Source organism: Hemiscyllium ocellatum, chromosome 39 (assembly GCF_020745735.1).
Source record: "Hemiscyllium ocellatum isolate sHemOce1 chromosome 39, sHemOce1.pat.X.cur, whole genome shotgun sequence".
Taxonomy (NCBI): domain Eukaryota; kingdom Metazoa; phylum Chordata; class Chondrichthyes; order Orectolobiformes; family Hemiscylliidae; genus Hemiscyllium; species Hemiscyllium ocellatum.
This window is the reverse complement of record NC_083439.1, coordinates 28,045,169-28,066,444: the sequence shown is the minus strand read 5'-3', so window position 1 is coordinate 28,066,444 and position 21,276 is coordinate 28,045,169.

The window sequence follows — 21,276 nt, the reverse complement described above, 5'->3', positions numbered from 1 at the left end:
CACTGTTGTTGAGGAGAATACTGAGATACAGGCTACTAGACTAGGTGGGATTGAGGTTCACAAGGAAGAGATATTAGAAATCCTGCAGAGTGTGAAAATAGATTAAGTCCCCTGGGCCAGATGGGATTTATCCTAGGATCCTCTGGGAAGCCAGGGAGGAGATTGCCGAGTCTTTGGCATTGATCTTTAAATCGTCATTGTCTACAAGAATAGTGCCAGAAGACTGGAGGATAGCAAATGTGGTTCCCCTGTTCAAGAAGGGGAGTAGAGAAAATCCTGGTAATTATAGACCAGTGAGCCTTACTTCAGTTGTTGGTAAAGTGTTTGAAAAGGTTATAAGAGATAGGATTTATAATCATCTAGAAAATAATAAGTTGATTAGGGATAGTCAGTACGGTTTTGTGAAGGGTAGGTCACGCCTCACAAACCTTATTGAGTTCTTTGAGAAGGTGACCAAACAGGTAGATGAGAGTAAACCAGTTGATGTGATGCATATGGATTTCAGCAAGGCGTTCAATAAGGTTCCCCACAGTAGGCTCTTGTACAAAATGCGGAGGAATGGGATTGTGGGAAATATAGCGGTTTGGATCAGTAATTGGCTTGCTGAAAGAAGACAGAGGGTGATGGTTGATGGGAAATGTTCATCCTGGAGTCCAGTTACCAGTGGTGTCCCGCAAGGGTCTGTGTTGGGTCCTATGCTGTTTATCATTTTTATAAACAATCTGGATGAAGGCATAGAAGGGTGGGTTAGTAAATTTGCAGGCGACACTAAGGTCTGTGGAGTTGTGGATAGTGACGAAGGATGTTGTAGGTTACAGAGAGACATAGATAAGCTGCAGAGTTGGGCTGAGAGGTGACAAATGGAGTTTAATGCAGACAAGTGTGAGGTGATACACTTTGGTCGGAGTAACCGGAATGCAAAGTACTGGGCTAATGGTAAGATTCTTGGTAGTGTAGATGAGCAGAGAGATCTCAGTGTCCATGTACACAGATCCTTGAAAGTTGCCACCCAGGTTGACAAGATTGTTAAGAAGGCATACAGTGTTTTAGCTTTTATTAATAGAGGGATCGAGTTCCGGAACCATGAGGTTATGCTGCAGCTATACAAAACTCTGATGCGGCCGCACTTGGAGTATTGTGTACAGTTCTAATCACCGCATAAGAAGGATGTGGAAGCTTTGGAAAGGGTGCAGAGGAGATTTACTCAGATGTTGCCTGGTATGGAGGGAAGGTCTTATGAGGAAAGGCTGAGGAACTTGAGGCTGTTTTCGTTAGTGAGAAGAAGGTTGAGAGGTGACTTAATAGAGACATATAAGATATTCAGGGGGTTAGATACGGTGGACAGGGAGAGCTTTTTTTCCAAGTATGGTGACGGCGAGCACGAGGGGGCATAGCTTTAAATTGAGTGGTGATAGATATAGCACAGATGTCAGAGGTAGTTTCTTTACTCAGAGAGTAGTAAGGGTATGGAATGTTTTGTTTGCAACAGTAGTAGATTCGCCTACTTTAAGTACATTTAAGTTGTCATTGGACAAGTATATGGACGTACATGAAATAGTGTAGGTTAGATGGGCTTCAGATTGGGATGACAGGTCGGTGCAACATCGAGGGCCGAAGGGCCTGTACTGCGCTGTAATATTCTATGTTCCATGTTCGATCACTCCCAGTAACTTGAAGCTCTCGATTATCTCCACCTCAGCTCCATTGATGCAGACAGGGGCGTTCTCTCCACTCTGCTGCTGAAGATAATGACCTACTCCTTCATTTTACTGATGTTGATGACTAGGTTGTTGTCTTTATACATGTCACCAAGCTCTCAATCCCTTTCCTATATTCTGTCCCATCATTGTTTGATGTCCAACAACAGTGGTGTCGCTAACAAAACTAGAAATGGAGATTAGTGGAATTTGGTCACACAGTTATGAGTGTATAAGGAATATAGTGGAGGTCTGAATATACAGCTATGTGGGGCACTGCTGTTGAGGATTTTCCTGGAAGGTTGCAGAGAATTAAGGTATTTTGGGAGGCTGGGGTTAACGTGAGTCATGACCAGCCTCTTGAACCACTTCACCGGGTCAGAGATACGCAGCATGATTTTTTTTCTTTGGCACTAGGATGATAGTGGTTTTCTTGAAGCAGGTGGGAGTCCAGATTGCAGTAAGGAGAGGTTAAAAATGTCTGCGAATACTCCCGCCAGCTGATCCACACAGGATTTGTAGTGCACGGCTGGGGACACCATCCAGATCAGTCGCTATCCACGGGTTCATTCTCAAGAAGGCCGATCTAACATCTGTGGCAGTCACCATGGGTACATGTGCCTGTGAAGCTGTTGGGGTAGGTGACATCGTTTCACTGACTTCCTGTTCAAAGCAAGAGAAGAATGCATTGAGCTCACCAGGTAGAGATGTACTGTTGCCTGTGATTCTGTTCAACTTCACTTTGAGACCCATTATATCGTGTAAGCTTTAGTAGGAGCAGTAAGTATCATCCTCAAAGTATGTAAGAAGTGAGAATGGGTAACCATTAGACAGCTAGGGATGGTACAGTGGCTAGCACTACTGCCTCACTGTGCTGGAGATCTGGGTTCGGTTCCAGCCTTGGGCCACTGTCTGTGTGGAGTTTGTACATGCTGTGCTCTGAATGCTCTGGTTTCCTCCCACAGTCCAAAGATGTGCAGGCTAGATGCATTGGCCATGCTAATTGTCCAGGGATGTGGAGAGTTGGTGGATTAGCCATGGGATATCGTGTATTTTTATTTAGACTTACACCTGAGAAGGCAGATTAAATGTTCACCAGTAAACTGGAGTAACAGTCTGGGTTTGGTGCTCAGCTGTCTGGAATGGGACTTGAATTCCAGAGACTCCAGAGTTGGAGAAAGAGCACTACCACTACTAAACGCTGCTGACATCCAAACCGAAGATCACTTATTGACCATTCTTTTGGAACCGCATTATAAAATCAAATCTTGCCTTGTTTTACTCATATCTGAATTTTGTTACAGATAGCTGGTGCAAGAATTTAGCACCCTTCACCATTCACAAGATAAATATAATTTTGATAGAGACATTGCATTCAATTTCTGCTTTCTCTGTTGTGTGTTAAATAGAATTTGTTCTGGTGTTATTATCTTATGCAATGTATTTATATGTTGTTATGGGCAAAATTGTTCTACCTTATTCCATGCACATTATCTCCCATTATATTGATAGCATTAAGAATATGCATAATTGCATGGAAAATGTGACACTTTCAAAGCATGCTCCCATGCAAATAACCAGACAATGTGCACCATGCATAGCTGTTATATAATACAGCGAGAAATCCTATTACCATTCACATTACATGGAATCATTCATCTTAAGATATACTTACTCAGGTCCGAGTAATTTACATTTTTCTCTAAAATAATTGTTGTGACTTCACAACTATTTAGAGAAAAAAGTACAAAATATTGAAATCTACTGCTGCAACTCAGATTAAAATCATTCTTATTAAACATAGGAGAACAAATCATATTAGTGACACAAAACACTATGACAGAAGCAAGTAGAATTCATCTCTGGATGCTAACGAAAATCTCTGCATTTCTTTTTAATGTGGAACTTTAATTAGATCAAAATTTTGCAATGTAACCAAAATTCTGTTAAACTGCATAATTAGGGAAGTTGCTTTCTTCAGGTCAGGAAGCAAGATAAGACACAAATCCGTCTCTGAGTAACTATTAGTTTTGGAGGTTTGGTTTCAAAAGCCAAGCCTTTACATGTAGTCACAAGATCCTTGCATTTCCTTCAGTGCTTTTGAAAAAAGTTTCAAATAGCTGTAAGACAACTTAGAGTTACTGTTAAAGCCAAGATTTGTAATCATGAATGTTAAGTTTTAAAAGCAAACAAATCCATGGTGTTGCAGTTCATGTTCTGCCCACCTGGCAGGTGAAATGACTCATAACATGCTTGTGTTCCTGAGCCACTGCTTTGATCTGAGCTGCTCTACAAAGAGATTGACCTTGCACTTCAAAAGGTGACATCAGTATGTTCTCAGCTCTTCACTGCCGAGTTCCCTGTTTGTCTTTCCATATTGGTGTTGTGACAGTAGGAAAGATGCTTTGAAGATGAAGTATCCTTATTGATGTAATCAAAAACTCAAAAAAAAATCTTCTTGAAATGAAACCAAGAAGTTAAATATTTTATTGTTTTATACCCATCTTAACATAACAATGGAGTCATAGAGTCCTACAGCATAGAGATAGGCCCTTTGGCCCAAACTGGTCCATGCCGACCAAAATGTCTGTCCACTCTAACCCCATTTCCCTGCACATGGCCCATATCCTTCTCATCCTTTCCTATCCATGTATTTGTCCAAAAGCATTTAAATGTTTTTAATGTACCGCTTCAATCATTTCTGCTGGCAGCTCATTTCATATGTGTACCACCCTCTGTGTAAAAACATCAGCTGCTCTCAGGTTCCTTTTTATTCTTTCCCCTCTAACCTTAAACTGATGCCTCCAGTCCTCAATTCCCCAATCCTGGGAAAAAGACTGTGTGTATTTACCTTATCCATCCTCCTCGCAATCTTATATACCTCTATAAGGTCCCCCCTCAGTCTCTTGTGCTCTAAAGAAAAATGACCTAACTTGTCCAGCCTCTCCCTATAACTCAGACCGTTAAGTCCAGGCAACATCCTTGTAAATTTCTTCTACACTCCTTCCAGTTTAATAACATCCTTCCTCCAACAAAGTGACCAAAACTGAACACAATACTCCAATTGCAACCTCACCAACGTCATGTATAACTGCAACTTAACTTTCCCACTTTTATGCTCAATGCCCTGACTGATGAAAGCCAGTGTGCCAAAACCCTTCTTCTCTGCCCTGTCTACTATGACTTCTGTTTCAGAGAACTGTGAACCTGAACTCCAAGATCCCTCTGTTCCTCTTCACTCCTTACTGCCCTACCATTCACCATGGAACTCTTACCTTGACTTGACTTTGCAAAATGCAAGACTTCACACTTATCTATACTAAACTCCATTTGCCATTTCTTGGTCCACTTTCCCAGTTGATCAAGATCCTGCTGCAATTTCCCATAATCTCCCTCACTGTCCACGATACCGCCTATTTTAGTGTCATCAGCAAACTTACTAATCATGCCTCATACATTCTCATTCAAATCATTGATGTAGATACCAAACAGAAATGGGCCCAGCACTGACCCTTGAGGCTCTCCAGTAGTCACAGGAATCTAGTCTGACAAGCATCCTTCTACTATTACCCTCTGCTTCCTACCATCAAGCCAATTTGTATAAGTTTGCCAGCTTGCCATGTATTCCATGTGGTTCCAAAGCAGCCTACCACGTAGAAACTTTTTAAATGTCTTCCTAAAATCCATATAAACTATGTCTACTGCCCTGCTCTTGTCAACCTTCCTGGTTACTTCATCAAAGAATACTAGCAAGTTTGTGAGGCATGATCTTCCACTCACAAAGCCATGCTGACTACTCCCAATCAACCCCTGTCTTTCCAAATGCATGTATATCTTATCCCTCAGAATGTTCTCAAGTAACCTGCCTATCACAGATTTAAGATTCACTAGTCTCTAGTTCCCAGGCTTTTCTTTGCAGCCCTTCTTGAATAATGGCACATTTGTTACTCTCCAGTCTTCCAGGACCTGACCCGTGGCTAATGATGATGTAAAAATATCAGCCAGGGACCCTACAATTTCTTCTCTAGCCTGGTGCAGTGTTCTTAAATGTATCTGGTCTGGACCAGGAGATTTGTCCACCTTCATACATTACACCTGACACCTCCTTTACTTTGATATAGACTGTCCCCAAGATATCAACACTAACTTCCCCAAGCTCCCTGGCTTCATGTCTTTCTCCACGGTAAACACAGAGGAGAAATATTCATTGAGGACCTCACCATCTCCTGCAGTTCTGCACATGATCCTTGAGGGGTCCTATTCTATCTCTAGTTATTCATTTTCCTTTAACATATTTCAAGAACCATTTTGGATTGGCCTTTACCTTCTCAGCCAATGCTATCTCATGCCCCCTTTTCACCCTCCTGATTTCCTTTTTCAGTAAAGTCCAGTATTCTCTATACCTCCAAGGACCCCCTTGATCCCAGCTGCCTGTACCTGAGCGACACTTACTCCTTTTTTCTGGTCAAAGTCTCAATATTTCTTGTCATCCAGGGTTCCCTATTCCTGTCAACCATGCCCTATACCCTCACAGGAACGTATAGACTTTGAAATCTAGCTATCTCATCTTTAAAGGCCTACCACTTGCCAGAAGTCATTTTACCTGCAAACAAACTCCCTGCAAGCTCCTGGCTAATTCCACCAAAATTCAAAATTTCTGGCTGTAATAGCTGCTCTTTTTTTGAGGTGTTTTAGGTGTTGGAGGTAATTTCCCTAAATTCCAAGAGCAGCAATTATTGTTTAATATGCTGTTGCATTGTTTTGGAACTTCGGAGAAAAAAAAAGTAAAAATAACAGCAGTTTTAAAAGGGAGAAGAACAGACAAAGGAAGCACATGATGAGGTCCATGCAGGGGGGAGAGAGAGAGAGAGAAACCCACATTGCTAACTGACAGAGTTAGCAGTTACTGCCTTTGCTGTTGAATTCATGTATCGCTGGACATCAGAGTGTGTCTGGGAAAATTAAAAAACACTGAAATTCACAACTGATCCTGGAGGAACCTGTTAGGAGAGGTCACAGCACAGAAACAGTTAAGTGGATCTTTTAAGCATGGGCCTTAAAATAAGTCTGCAGTAGTGAGTAGAATGGGTTCTTTCTTGATTATGTGTTTTGTTGAGCTATGTCTCTTGATTAAACTTAAAATATAGGTCATATGTATTAATTTAATCTGGAGCAGTGTTTTGTAGAGGAATAAGATAGTGTTATTTCCTGGGTCTGTAGATTGAAAAAAGCATAAATGACCCTCAGTAGAATGATGTGCTCTTCTTGTCAGATGTGAGAGTTTAGGGAGAGTTTGCATGTTACTGAGGATTATAACTGCAATAAATGCCGTTGTTTGCAAATCCTATCAGATCGAATGGATTGGTTAGAGAGGCAGTTAGAGGCAATGAGGAATTTACAAGAGGAAAGGATGTGATGGATGGCAGTTTTAGGAAGGGTGGAAAGTCTCAGATACAGTCACATAGATGGGTTAACTCCAGGAAAGGTAAAAGAGGTAGGCAAGTAGTGCCGGAGACTTCTGTAGCTATCCACATTTCAAACAAGCATGCTGTTTTCAAAAATGTAGGGGGTGATGGATTCTCAGGGGAATGTAGTATGAACAGCCAGGTTTCTAGTATTGAGACTGGCTCTAATGTAATGAGAGGTACGTCGGGTTCCAAGTGATTGACTATCTTAGGGGACTCTGTAGTCCGAGGTACGGACAGACGTTTCTGTGGCCAGCAGTGAGAAAGCAGAATGGTGTGTTGCTTCCCTGGTGCCAGGATCAAGGATGTCTCAGAGAGGGTACAGAATGTTCTCAAGGAGGAGAGGGGCCAGCAGGAAATCATTGTACACATTGGAACCAATGACATAGGAAGGGAAAAGGTTGAGATTCTAAAGGGAGATTACAGAGAGTTAGGCAAGAATTTAAAAAGGAGGTCCTCAAGAGTAGTAATATCTGGATTATGTACAGAGCTACAAGCTAGTGAGGGCAGGAATAGGAGGATAGAGCAGATGAATGCCTGGCTGAGGTGCTGGTGTATGAGAGAAGGATTCACATTTTTGGATCATTGGAATCTCTTTTGGAGTAGAAGTGACCTGTACAAGAAGGACGGATTGCACCAAAATTGGAAGGGGATTAATATACTGGCAGGGAAATTTGCTGGAGCTGCTTGGAGCATTTAAACCAGTAAGGTTGGGGAGGGGATGTGGTGGGACCCAGCGAGATAGTGAGGAAAGATTTCCACCTGAGACTGGTACAGTTGAGAACAAAGTGCAGGCAGGGACAAAGCAGACAGTAAAGTAGGACTGATAAATTAAATTGCATCATTTCAATGCTGGAGGCCTAACAAGGAAGGCAAAAAAACTCAGGGCACGGTCAGGAACATGGGACTGGGATATCATAGCAATTACAGAAATATGGCTCAGGGATAGACAGGACTGGCAGCTTAATGTTCCAGGATACAAATGCTACAGGAAGGATAGAAAGGAAGGCAAGAGAGGAGGGGGAGTGGCATTGTTGATAAGGGTTGAGGCAGGATATTCCTGGAAATACATCCAGAGAAGTTATTTGGGTAGAACTGAAAAATAAGAAAGGGATGATCACCTTATTTGGATTACATTATAGACCCTCTAATAGTCAGAGGGAAATTGAGAAACAAACTTGTCAGGACATCTCAGCTATCTGTAATAATAATAGGGCGGTTATGATAGGGGATTTTAACTTTACAAACATAGACTGGGACTACTGTAATGTTAACGGTTTAGATGGAGAGGAATTTGTAAAGTGTGTACAAGAAAATTTTCTGATTCAGTATGTGGATGTACTGACTAGAGAAGGTGCAAAACTTGACCTACTCTTGTGAAATAAGGCAGGTCAGGTGACTGAGGTGTCAGTGGAGGAGCGCTTTGGGGCCAGTGACCATAATTTCTATTAGTTTTAAATAGTGATGGAAAAGTACAGATCAGTTCTAAAAGTTGAAGTTCTAAAATGGAGTAAGGCCAATTTTGATGGTATTAGGCAAGAACTTTCGAAAGCTGTTTGGACGCAGACGTTCACAGGGAAAGGGACGGCTGGAAAATAGGAAGCCTTCAGAAATGAGATAACAAGAGTCCAGAGAAAGAATATTCCTGTTAGGGTGAAAGGAAAGGCTTGAAAATATAGGGAATGCTGGATGACTAAATAAATTGAGGGTTTAGTTGAGAAAAAGAAGGAAGCACACGTCAGATATAGACAGGATAGAACGAATGAATCCTTAGAAGAGTCTAAAGGCAGTAGGAATATACTTAAGAGGGAAATCAGGAGGGTAAAAAGGGACATGAAATAACTTTGGCAAATAGAGTTAAGAAGAATTCAAAGAGTTTTTACAAATACATTAAGGACAAGAGGATAACTAGGGAGAAAATAGGGACCCTCAAAGATCAGCAAGACAGCCTTTGTGTGGAGCTGCAGGAGATGGGGGAGATACTACAGAAGTATTTTGCATCAGTATTTAGTGTGGAAAAGGACATGGAAGATATAGAATGGAGGGAAATTGATGGTGACATCTTGAAAAATGTCCATATTACAGAAGAGGAAGTGCTGGATGTCTTGAAATTCATAAAAGTGGATAAATCACCAAGACCTGATCAGGTTTACCTGAGAACTCTGTGGGAAGTTAGGGAAGTGATTGCTGGGCCTCTTGCTGAGATATTTGTATCATCAATAGTCACAGGTGAGGTGCCAGAAGACTGGAGGTTGGCTAACATGGTGCCACTGTTTAAGAAGGGTGGTAAGGACAAGTCAGGGAACTATAGACCAGTGAGCCTGATATTGGTGGTGGGCAACTTGTTGGAGGGAATCCTGAGCGACAGGATGTCCATGTATTTGGAAAGGCAAGGACTGAATAGCTTTGGGCATGAGAAATCATGTCTCAAAAAGTTGATTGAGTTTTTTGAAGAAGTAACTAAGAGGATTGATGAGGAACCTATATGGATGTAATCTACATGGACTTCAGTAAGGCATTCGACAAGGTTCCTCATGGGAGACTGGTTAGCAAAGCTAGACCTCATGGAATACAGAGAAAACCAGCCATTTGGATGCAGAACTGGCTCAAAGGTAGAAGACAGAAGGGAGTGGTGCAAGGTTTTTTTTAGATGGAGGCCTGTGACCAGTGGAGTGCCACAAGGGTCGGTGCTGGGTCCACTACTTTTCATGATTTATAAAGATGATTTGGATGTGAGCATAAGAGTATAGTTATTAAGTTTGCAGATGACACCAAAATTGGAGGTGCAGTGGACAGCAAAGAAGGTTACCTCAGATTACAATGGGATCTTGATCAGATGGCCAATGGGCTGAGAAGTGGCAGACAGAGTTTAATTTAGATAAATGTGAGGTGCTGCATTTTGGGAAAGCAAATCTTAGCAGGACTTATACACTTAATGTAAGGTCCTTGGGGGTGTTAGTAAACAAAGAGACCTTGGAGTGCAGGTTCATAGCTCCTTGAAAGTGGAGTCACAGGTAGATAGGATAGTGAAGAAGGCATTTGGTATGCTTTCCTTTATTGGTCAGGGTATTGAGTACAGGAGTTGGGAGGTCATGTTGCAGGTGTATCAGACATTGGTTAGGCTACTGTTGGAATATTGCATGCAATTCTGGTCTCCTTCCTATCGGAAAGATGTTGTGAAACTTGAAAGGGTTCAGAAAAGATTTACAAGGATGTTACCAGGATTGGAGGATTTGAGCTATAGGGAGAGGCTGAACAGGCTGGGGTTGTTTTCCCTGGAGCGTCGGAGGCTGAGGGGTGACTTGATAGAGGTTTACAAAATCATGAGCATGGATAAGATAAATAGACAAAGTCTTTTCCTTGGGGTCGGGGAGTCCAGAACTAGAGGGGATAGGGTTTAGGGTGAGAGGGGAAAGATATAAAAGGGACCTAAGGGGCAACTTTTTCATGCAGAGGGTGTTGCATGTGTAGAGTGAGCTGCCAGAGGAAGTAGTGGAGGCTGGTAGAATTGTAACATTTAAGAGTTATTTGGATGGGTATATGAATAGGAAGGGTTTGGAGGGATATAGGCCAGGTGCTGGCAGATGGAACTAGATTGGGTTGAGATATCTGGTCGGCATGGATGAGTTGGACTGAAGGGTCTGTTTTCATGCTGTACATTTCTATCACTCTATGACTCTGTCTTGCCCATTTTAGAATTTGAACCTATGGACCAGTTTTGTCTCTCTACATAACAATTTTAAAATTAATAGAACAATAGTCACTGGTCCCAAAGTGCTCCCCTAATGTCACCTCCGTCACCTGTTCTGCCCTATTTCCCAAGATTATGTCGAGTTTTGCCCCTTCCCAAGTAGGACCCTGTAGACTACTTGAGGAAACTTTCCTGAACGCACTTAACAAATTCCACCCCATTTAAGCCCTTAACTCTGTGGTAATGCCAGTCTATGTTAGGAAAATTAGAATCCCCTACTATGACAACCCAATTACTCCTGCAAGTCTCCTCAGTTTCCCTGCATATTAGTTCCTCTAATTTCCATTGACTATTTGGAGGGTTATAGTACAACCCCAATAACATCATCATCCTCTTCTTATTTCTTAGCTCCACCCCCAAACCCTCACTGGATGATCCTTCAGTTATTTCATCTCTAAGTCCTGCTGTGCTACTCACCTTAATAAAAAATGCAGCTCCCCCTCCCCTCTTTCCACCACCTCTGTCCCACCAAAAGCACCTGTACCCTGGCAAATTTAGCTGCCAGTCCTGTCCCTCCCTTAACCATATTCCTGTCATGGCTATATTATCCCAGTTCCATGTGCCTATCCATGCCCTGAGTTTCATTGGCTTTACTTGGCAGCCTTTTTGCACTGAAATAAATGCAATTTAGTCCAACAGGAATTCCTTGCTCCCTGGACTGTTCCAGCCTGACCTATCTCTTCAACCTACTATTTCTGATTACTGTATCTCCTTCCAGCCTCATACTTGCCTCCCAGCTGTTGAGGATCCCACCCCCCTGCCAATCCATTTTAAACCCTCCCTTGCAGCACTAGCAAACCTGGCCATCAAGATATTGGTCCCCCTTCAGTTCAGGTACAACCCGTCCCTTTTGGACAAGTCACCTCTGCCCCAGAAAAGATACCAATGATCTAAAAATCGAAATCCTTGCCCCCTGCATCAATTCTTTAGCCACACATTCATCTGCCATATCCTCCTCTTCTTATTCTCACTAGCATGGCATGTGTCGATAAAGTGTGGCACTGGAAAAGCACTGCAGGTCAGGCACAATCCAAGGAGGAGAAGAGTTGATGTTTTGTGCATAAGCCCTTCATTGGGAATGCTACAGGGGGTTGGGGGATACTGAGTGATAAGTAGGAGGATGGGGGGAAGGTAGCTGGGAAGGTGATAGGTAGGTGCAGGTGCATGATAGAGACAGGTTGGTGGGCAGGGTGGAGCAGATAGGTGGGAAGGAAGATGGACAGTTAGGACAAGTCAAGAGGGCAGTGCTGAGTTGGAAGGTTGAGTCTGGGATGAGATGGGGGGAGGGGAGTTTTGGAAACTGAAGAAGTCGATGTTGATGCCATGTGGTTGAAGCATCCAAAGTCGAAATATGAGGTGTTCTTCCTCCAGTCATCGAGTGGTTTGGATTTGGCGACGGAGGTGGCCCAGGACTTGGATGTCTTTGTTGGTATGGAAATAGTAGTTGAAGTGGTCAGCCACTGGGCAGTAGGCTTGTTTGGTGCATGTGTCCCAGAGATGTTCCCAGAAAAGTTAATCAAGTTGACGTCCTGTCTCCTCAATGTAGAGGACACCACTTTGAGAGCAATGGACCCCGTAGATGAGGTGTTTGAATGTGCAGGAAAACCTCTGCCAGATGTGAAAAGATCCTTTGGAGGTGGAGGTGGGGGGAGGTGTGCTGCAGGTTTTATACTTCTTGTGGCAGCAAGGGAAGGTACCAGGTGCGGAAGGTAGGTTATTGGGGAGGCATATTGACCTAATGAGGGAGTTGCAAAATGCAGATAGAGTGGGAAGGGGAATATATCTCTGGTGATGGGATCTGATTGTAGATGGTAGAAATGATGCTGTATCTGGAAATTAGTAAGGTGGAAGGTGAGGACTGGGGGTTTCTATGTTGTTGCGGTTGGAGGGATGCGATTCAAGGGTGGAGGTGCAGGAAGTGAAGTAAATGTGCTGGAGGGCTTTGTGGTCATGTGGGCGGGGAAATTGCGGTCCTTGAAATAGGAGGCCATTTGGGATGTCCTGGATTGGAATTGCTCTTCCAGGCAGCAATACTGCAGAGGTGGAGGAATTGGGAGTAAGGGAACATGGTTTTACAAGGAGGGGGAGTGGAAGAGGTGTAGTCCAGATAACTGTGGGAGTCGGTGGGTTTGAAACAGATGTTTGTATTGAGTCAGTCGCCAGAAATTGAGACATCTAGGAAGGGGAGCAAGGTGTTTGAGATTGTCCGAGTAGAACTTAAGGTCAGAGTGGAAGGTGTTAGTGAAGTTGATAAACTGTACAACCTCCTCGTGGGACTATGAGGTGGCACCAATACAGTCATCAATGTAACGGAGGAAATGGTGGGGGTTTGTGCCAGTGTAACTGCAGAAGATGGGCTGTTCCATATATCCTACAAAAAGGCAGGCAGAGCTGGGACCCATGGGGGGGGGGCATGGCTACCCCTTTGGTCTGAGGAAGTGGGAGGATTTGAAGGAGAAGTTGTTGAGGGTGAGGACCAGTTCTGCCAATTGAATGAATTGGTGGAGGGGTAGTGGTTGGGTCAGCAGGAGAGGAAGAAATGAGCGTATGGTGCTAGAAGTAATCCGGAGATTATCACCAACGAGGTCCTGGTTTTTAACATTTTTCCTTGCTCTGTATAATCACTCTTCAGGACCTCATCCCTATTTCTACCCGTCTCATTTCTGCCAATGTGCACAATGATTTCTGACTGCTCACCGTCCACCTTGAGCAAGTTCTGCAGTTACTCTGGGACATCCTGGACCCAGACACTTGGGAGGCAACACACCATTCTGGATTCTCAGGTGTGGCTACAGAATCTCCTCTCTGTCCCCCTAACTATCGTGTCTCCTATTACTAAGGTTCTGTTTACCATTACCCTTTCCCGCTGTTGCCCAGAGCAAGTCGTAGCGCCACCGATTTGGCTCCTGCTGCTCTTCCCTGAATAGTTATCCTCACCCCAACAGTATCCAAAATTGTATAGTTAGTTTCATCAAGGGGAGGTCATGCCTGACAAATCTGATAGAATTCTTTGAGGAATTAACAAGCAGGTTAGACCAAAGAGAGCCAATGGTTCTTATCTACCCAGTCTTCAAGAAGGTCTTTGACAAGGTGCCGCACAGGAGGCTACTGACTAAGATAAGGGCCCATGGTGTCAGAGGCAAGGTGCCAGGATGGATAGATGCCAGAGTTTTGCTACAACACCACTCCATCTAATTCAGTGATCTCCCACTTCTAAATTCATGCCTTCCAGGAGAACAAGATTCTAGACTAAGAATCACATTGCTGTGGCTCTGGAGTCACATTAGAGTACATCAGATAATGACGGAGATTTCCTTTCCAAAAGAATATTAGCGAACAAATATTTGTGAAAATGTGATAGTTTCACGCTCTTCATTGATGGATATATTCAGATTTATTTAAATTTCTTATGTGCCATGATATAATTTTTACTAGGGTTTTTTAAACCATTCATCTCATAATATAGTTATCATGCCAACTGAATATTGCTGTATTCTGAGAAACTTAACTATTCCTTTTGAACCTCCCCCTTCTCAGCTATTGAATCATGTACAAAAGAGAGGAAGTAATGGCTTTGATCATTGTTAGCCTCTCCTTACATTGCTATGACCATCTGTCCATTTTCACTGGTTTACATGTATGTGTAAAGTCCCACATTTATCATGATGGTTAAGAAGGAAACATGCTTGTATTTGTACATCAAATTTTACACTAAGTTCTAATCTGCCCATATATGAAGTGATAAAATGCGTTCACCTGAAGACTTTCACCATGACATAGGAATTGACAGGTCAGTGGTAGTATTTGACTCAATGTTAGTGTTAAAAATGCCCATCCATTACAAGCCTAAAGTTCAATCGATGCAACAAATAAAGCCTGCACTTAAATGGAAAAAGTGTCATACTTGATGACCCTGCTGCCATTCTCGAGAGTGGGTCAATGTAACTCATAGTTAATGGTTGTTCTTATTCTTTCAAGTGGCTGATTATTGACCAGATCAGCCCACTTCAAACTGGGATGTAATCCTAGCTGCATCAGCCTTGAAGATAAGGAAGTATAAAGAAACAGTGATTTTTTTTCTCCCACTGCAAGTAAATTGTGTGTTGACTTTTCAGTCTCCACATTATTCTTCCTCAGATGAGCCTCATATTGGGGGAAGGAGGGGAGGAAAGACTTTGAAGCAGGTCAAGTAGGAACATCAAGGTTGTTAAGCTTTAGCTGCAGTCTGAGAGACAAATGCATTCCACGGTAAGAACATTTGATAGGGGATAAGTATAATTGCTGCACTCCTCCCTGTACTTTATTGGTAGAATTTCATAGCACAGAAGGAGACCATTTGTCCCAGTTTATCTGTGCTGGTTCTCTACAACACAGTTAAAAAAGTTCAAGAGTTCTTTGTTATTTAATCAAACTGATCAGGATAAGCTTTCCTGTACAAAGAACTTGATGTGGCACAGACAGTCTGACAAGTGTTATTAAGTAGCATTGAACTGAGAAGTGAGGAGCCACAGATGAGAGAACAACTTGCATTTGGAAACCAATCTAAGCCTATAAAAACAGTCAATGGGGAAATGGAGAGGGCCGAGATTAGGACTGTGTTGACACTGTCAACTGTTAGACATGTCAACGCTAGAGTTGACAGATGAGCATGGAAATAGAATCATGTTTGAGATGTACTGCTTACCTTAAACACAGCAGAAAACGACAATCATTCTTCAGAAGGGAGAAAATTGAGGTCAAGGAAGAATGAAGATATAGGAAAAAAGTTGTTAAACTTGAAAAGGTTCACAAAATATTTACAAACATGTTGCCAGGTTGGAGGGTTTGAACTATAGGGAGAGGCTGAATAGGCAGGCACTATTCTCCCTTGGGTATTGGAGGCTGAGGGGGTGACATTATAGAGGTTTATAAAATCTTGAGAGGGATGGATAAGGTAAAAGTCAAAGTCTTACCCCCAGGGTAGGGGAGTGTAAAACTAGAGGGCATAGGTTTAAGGTGAGAGGGAAAAAACGCAAAAGAGACCTCAAGGACAACTTTTTCACATAGAGGATAGTGCGTGTGTGGAATGAACTACCAGGGTAGCACAATTACAACATTCAAAAGGCATCTGGATGGGTACGTAAATAGGAACGGTCTAGAGGGCTATGAGCCAAATGCTGGAAATTGAGACTAGATTAATTTTGGACATCTGGTTGGCATGGACGCTGGACTGAAGGGTCTGTTTCGGTGCTGTAAGTCTCCATGACTCTTCGCATACACTTTCAGTTCTATGCATGGCCTAAAACAGATTAATAAAAATGGAGTTATAATTGAGTGATAGAGTAACCATGGAGAAATAAAGTATGGTGATCAATGAGTGCATATAAAGATCAAGATTGAGAAGTTTACTAAAGATCATTTTCATGAAAGTGCAAAGAAATGGCAACTGAATTTCTTTCAAAAAGATCACAGGATAGGATAGATCAAAATTGTGAACAAAAATAACTGATGAGGAGATGAAGAGAGTAAGATTAGGAGAGATAGGTTTGGATTAGATGGTGACGAAGGTAATGGGGGGAATTCCACATGATTAATAGCTGTGATGAGGTAACTGAGGATATTGGAGACAAAAGTGCGGGGTAGAAAAGGATGATAGTGAGAGCAACTGTACAGATGGCCTAATTAAATCCACAAACTAGGCATCTATCAAGGATTGACAAATTCATAGCTTATGTGCCATTTTTACACAGATATTGAAGAAATTGTACTTAATATCTTCTTGCACATATATAATCCGAGGAATGTCAAACTTTTGAAGGGTTCAATACATTATTATGTAGACAAAGACTCCTCAGAATCCATTATGTCCTTTTAAACGAAGAACTACAATTGTTCTGATAAGTGGAATTCACCTCAATGGGTGTGATTGATAGATTGACGGAACATTTTTGATCAAAAATATTTCGAGGATAGATGCTACCTCAGAAATTTAACCCCACTGGCTGGATACTTGCTTAGATCAAAAAAAAATTCCGAAGCAAGAAACTATCCCATCACTGTTCCTCATTGCCTGCAAAGCTTAAATACAAAGTTATACAAGTGATAGCTGTGAAAAGACCAACACCTTTGCCAAACGTGTCCCACCCTCATGATATCTCCTGTTATGATGATGGTTCAGAAGCTATAAATATTTTTAACTTTTAATTCCAAGATGTCTTTTCAAAGGAAGGACTAATAGAAACAATAAAAAAGACTGTGGATGCAAATTCAGTGCTATATATCAAAGTCCTGTATGTGGTCTGTAGAATGTTAGAGAAACTTGAAATGGGGAGAGGGGGCGCAGTGGTTAACCGGAAGAATTAAGAAGGGAACTGGCTATCTCATGTCTCATATTTTGTGTTTTGCCCTTCCAAGAAGACACAAAAAATGATTAAAAACAAGCTGCAAACCTGCTCTCTGTATATGCCAGTGGGAGAAGATATGCTAGTGACTAAAATTCATGTGTACCATCTTGTGTTTGAGTACTAATGTGCTGTGAAGTTCAAAGTTGAATAATTACTCATTAGTCATCCTGGCATGATAAGGAAAGGGATTCTCTTACTTTGAATGTTAGAAGCCAGTCAAAAGGAAATAGGACAGGAGAAGGACTCTCATTCTGAGTGCTGCCTGCGAACCACTATCAGAAGGAAATAGAGCAAAAGGATTTCAACTCAGCTACAAAAGACAAGAATCCCAAAATTGGCTACTCAACTATCAACATGCTCGCACCTTCTCTTCACTTAATGAAACAGAGACATTGATCCATATGTCTTCTAATGTTTCTCATGGTTTGGAATCACTTTGTAATTCAATCTATGTATGTGTGTTGTATTATCTTTTCATCTCGCATTTAACAAGCCACAAACCAACTATTTTGAAAACTCAAGAAAGTTTGATTAAATTGTCTCTTTTTAAAACTTAATTTCATTTGGTCTGGGTGGAAGGAAGCTTTTCTAAATTAACCTTGTGGTGACCAACTGACAGTGCAGGAATATAAGAATGGGAGCTAGTTCATCCCTCTTCTGGGTAATCCAAGATGGAGGACAGGAAATATTTCTGGCTGTAACAGCTGCTCCTTTTTTGAGGTATTTTAGGTGCTGGAGGGGATTTCCTCGAATTCCAGGAGCAGCAATTACTGTTTTATGTGCTTTTGCGTTGTTTTGGAACTTTGGAAAAAAAAGTCAAAACAACAGCAGTTTTAAAAGGGAGAAGAACAGGCAAAGGAAGCACATGGTGAGGTCAATGCAAGAGAGAGAGAGAGAGAGAAAGAAACTGGCACTCCCTTTGCTGTTTGAATTCATGGATCGCTGAACATCGGAGTGCATCTGGGAAAATTAATAAACCGTGAAACTCACAACTGATCTTGGACGAACTGTTGGGCAAAGTTCACAGCATAAAATCAGATAAGTTTATTCTTGTTTTAAGTGTGACCTACAGAAAGTCTGCAGTAGTGAGTAGAGTGGGATCTTTCTTGATTATGTGTTTTTGAGATACATCTCTTGATTAAACTTAAAATATAAGCCATAACTATTAATTTAACCTGGGGCAGTGTTTGTAGACGAATAAGACAATGTTACTTTCTGGGTCTGTAAATTGTGAAGGAGTAAAAATGGCCTTTAGTAGAGTGATATGTACTACTTGTCAGATGTGGGAGTTTAAAAAGAGTTTAAGGGTTACTGTGGTTTATATCTGCCATGAATGCTGTTGGTTGCAAATCTTATCAGATTGAATGCATCGGTTGGAGAGACAGTTAGAAGCCATGAGGAATTTGCAAAAGCAACAGTATGTGATGGATGGCAGTTATAGGAAGGGGGGAAAGTCTCAGATACAGTCGCATAGATGGGTTAACTCCAGGAAAGGTAAAAGAGGTAGGCGGCTAGTGCAGGAGTCTTTTGTGGTTATACCCATTTCTAACAGGTATGCTGTTTAGAAAAATGTAGGGGGTGATCGATTCTCAGGGGAATGTGGCATGAACAGCCAAGTTTCTGGTATTGAGACTGATTCTAAAGCAACGAGGGGTGCATCGGGTTCAAAGAAATCAATTGTGTTAGGGGATTTTGTAGTCCGAGGTACAGACAGACGTTTCTGTGGCCAACAGTGAGAGAGCAGAATGGTGTGTTGTTTCCCTGGTGCCAGGATAAAGGATGTCTCAGAGAGGGTGCAGAATGTTCTCAAAGGGGAGAGGGGCCAGCAGGAGGTCATTGTCCACACTGGAACTAACAATATAGGAAGGGAAAAGGTTGAGATTCTGAAGGAAGATTATAGAGAGTTAGGCAGGAATTTAAAAAGGAGTTCCTCAAGAGTAGTAATATCTAGATTACTACTAGACAGATTGCACCTAAATTGAAAGGGGACTAATATACTGGCAGGGAAATTTGCTTAAGCTGTTCAAAAGGATTTAAACTAGTAAGGTGGGGGGGGGTGGTTTCCAGGGTGATGATGAGAAAAGAGATCAATCTGAGACTGATACAGTTGAGAACAGAAGCGAGTCAAACAGTCAGGGCAGGCAGGGACAAGGTGGGACTAACAAATTAAACTGCATTTATTTCAATGCAAGGGGCCTAACAGGGAAGGCAGATGAACTCAGGGCATGGTGAGGAACATGGGACTGAGATATCATAGCAATTACAGAAACATGGCTCAGGGATGGGCAGGACTGGCAGCGTAATGTTCCAGGATACAAATGCTACAGGAAGGATAGAAAGGAAGGCATGAGAGGAGGGGGAGTGGCATTTTTGATAAGGGGTAGCATTACAGCTGTGCTGAGGGAGGATATTCCTGCAAATACACACAGGGAAGTTATTTGGGTGGAACTGAGAAATAAGAAAGAGATGATCACCTTATTGAGATTGTACTATAGACCCCCTAACAGTCAGAGGGAAATTGAGAAACAAACTTGTAAGGAGATCTCAGCTATCTGCAAGAATAATAAGGTGGTTATGGTAGGGATTTTAACTTTCCAAATTTTAGACTGGGACTGCCATAGTGTTAAGGGTTTAGATGGAGAGGAATTTGTTCAGTGTGTACAAGAACATTTTCTGATTCAGTATGTGGATGTACCAATTAGAGAAGGTGCAAAACGTGACCTACTTGTGGGAAATAAGGCAGGGCAGGTGGCTGAGGTGTCAGTGGGGGAGCATTTTGGGGCCATTGACCATTATTCTATTATATTTGAAATAGTGATGGAAAAGGATAGACCAGATCTAAAAGTTGAAGTTCTAAATTTGAGAAAGGCCAATTTTGACGGTATTAGGCAAAAACTTTTGAAAGCTGATTGGGGGCAGATGTTTGCAGGTAAAGGCATAGCTGGAAAATAGGAAGCCTTCAGAAATGAGATAATGAGAATCCAGAGAAAGTATATTCCTGTTAGGGTGAAAGGAAAGGCTGGTATGTACAGGGAATGCTGGATGACTAAAGAAATCAAGGGTTCAGTTAAGAAAAAGAAGGAAGCATGTGTCAGGTACAGACAGGATAGATAGAGTGAATCCTTAGAAGAGTATAAAGGAAGTAGGAGTAAAATTAAGAGGGAAATCAGGAGGGCAAAACAGGGACATGAGATAGCTTTGGCAAATAGAATTAAGGAGAATCCAAAGGGTTTTTACAAATATATTAAGGACAAAAGGATAACTAGGGAATGAATAGAGCCCCTCAAAGATCAGCAAGGTGGCCTTTGTGTGGAGCCACAGAAAATGGGGGAAATACTAAACGAGTATTTAGCATCAAAAATATTACAGAGGAGGAAGTGCTGGATGTCTTGAAAAGCATAAAGTGGATAAATCCCCAGGAACTGATCAGGTGTACCCTAGAAGTCTCTGAGAAGCTGAAGAAGTGATTGCTGGGCCTCTTACTGAGATATTTGTATCATCGATAGTCACAGGTGAGGTGCTGGAAGACTGGAAGTTGGCTAACGTGGTGCCACTGTTTAAAAAGGGTGGTAAGGACAAGCCAGGGAACTATACATCAGTGAGCCTTACATCGGTGGTGGGCCAGTTGTTGGAGGAAATCCTGAGGATCAGGATGTACATGTATTTGGAAAGGCAATGACTGATAAGGGAAATCATGTCTCACAAACTTGATTGAGTTCTCTGAAGAAGTACCAAAGAGGATTAATGAGGGCAGACCGGTAGATGTGATCTCTTTGGACTTCAGTAAGGTGTTCGACAAGGTTCCCCATGGGAGACTGATTAGCAAGATTAGATCTCATGGAATACAGGGTGAATACAGGGTGAACTAGCCATATGGATACAGAACTGGCTCAAAGGTAGAAGACAGAGGGTGGTGGTAGAGGGTTGTTTTTCAGACTGGAGGCCTGTGACAAGTGGAGTGCCACAAGGATCGGTGCTGG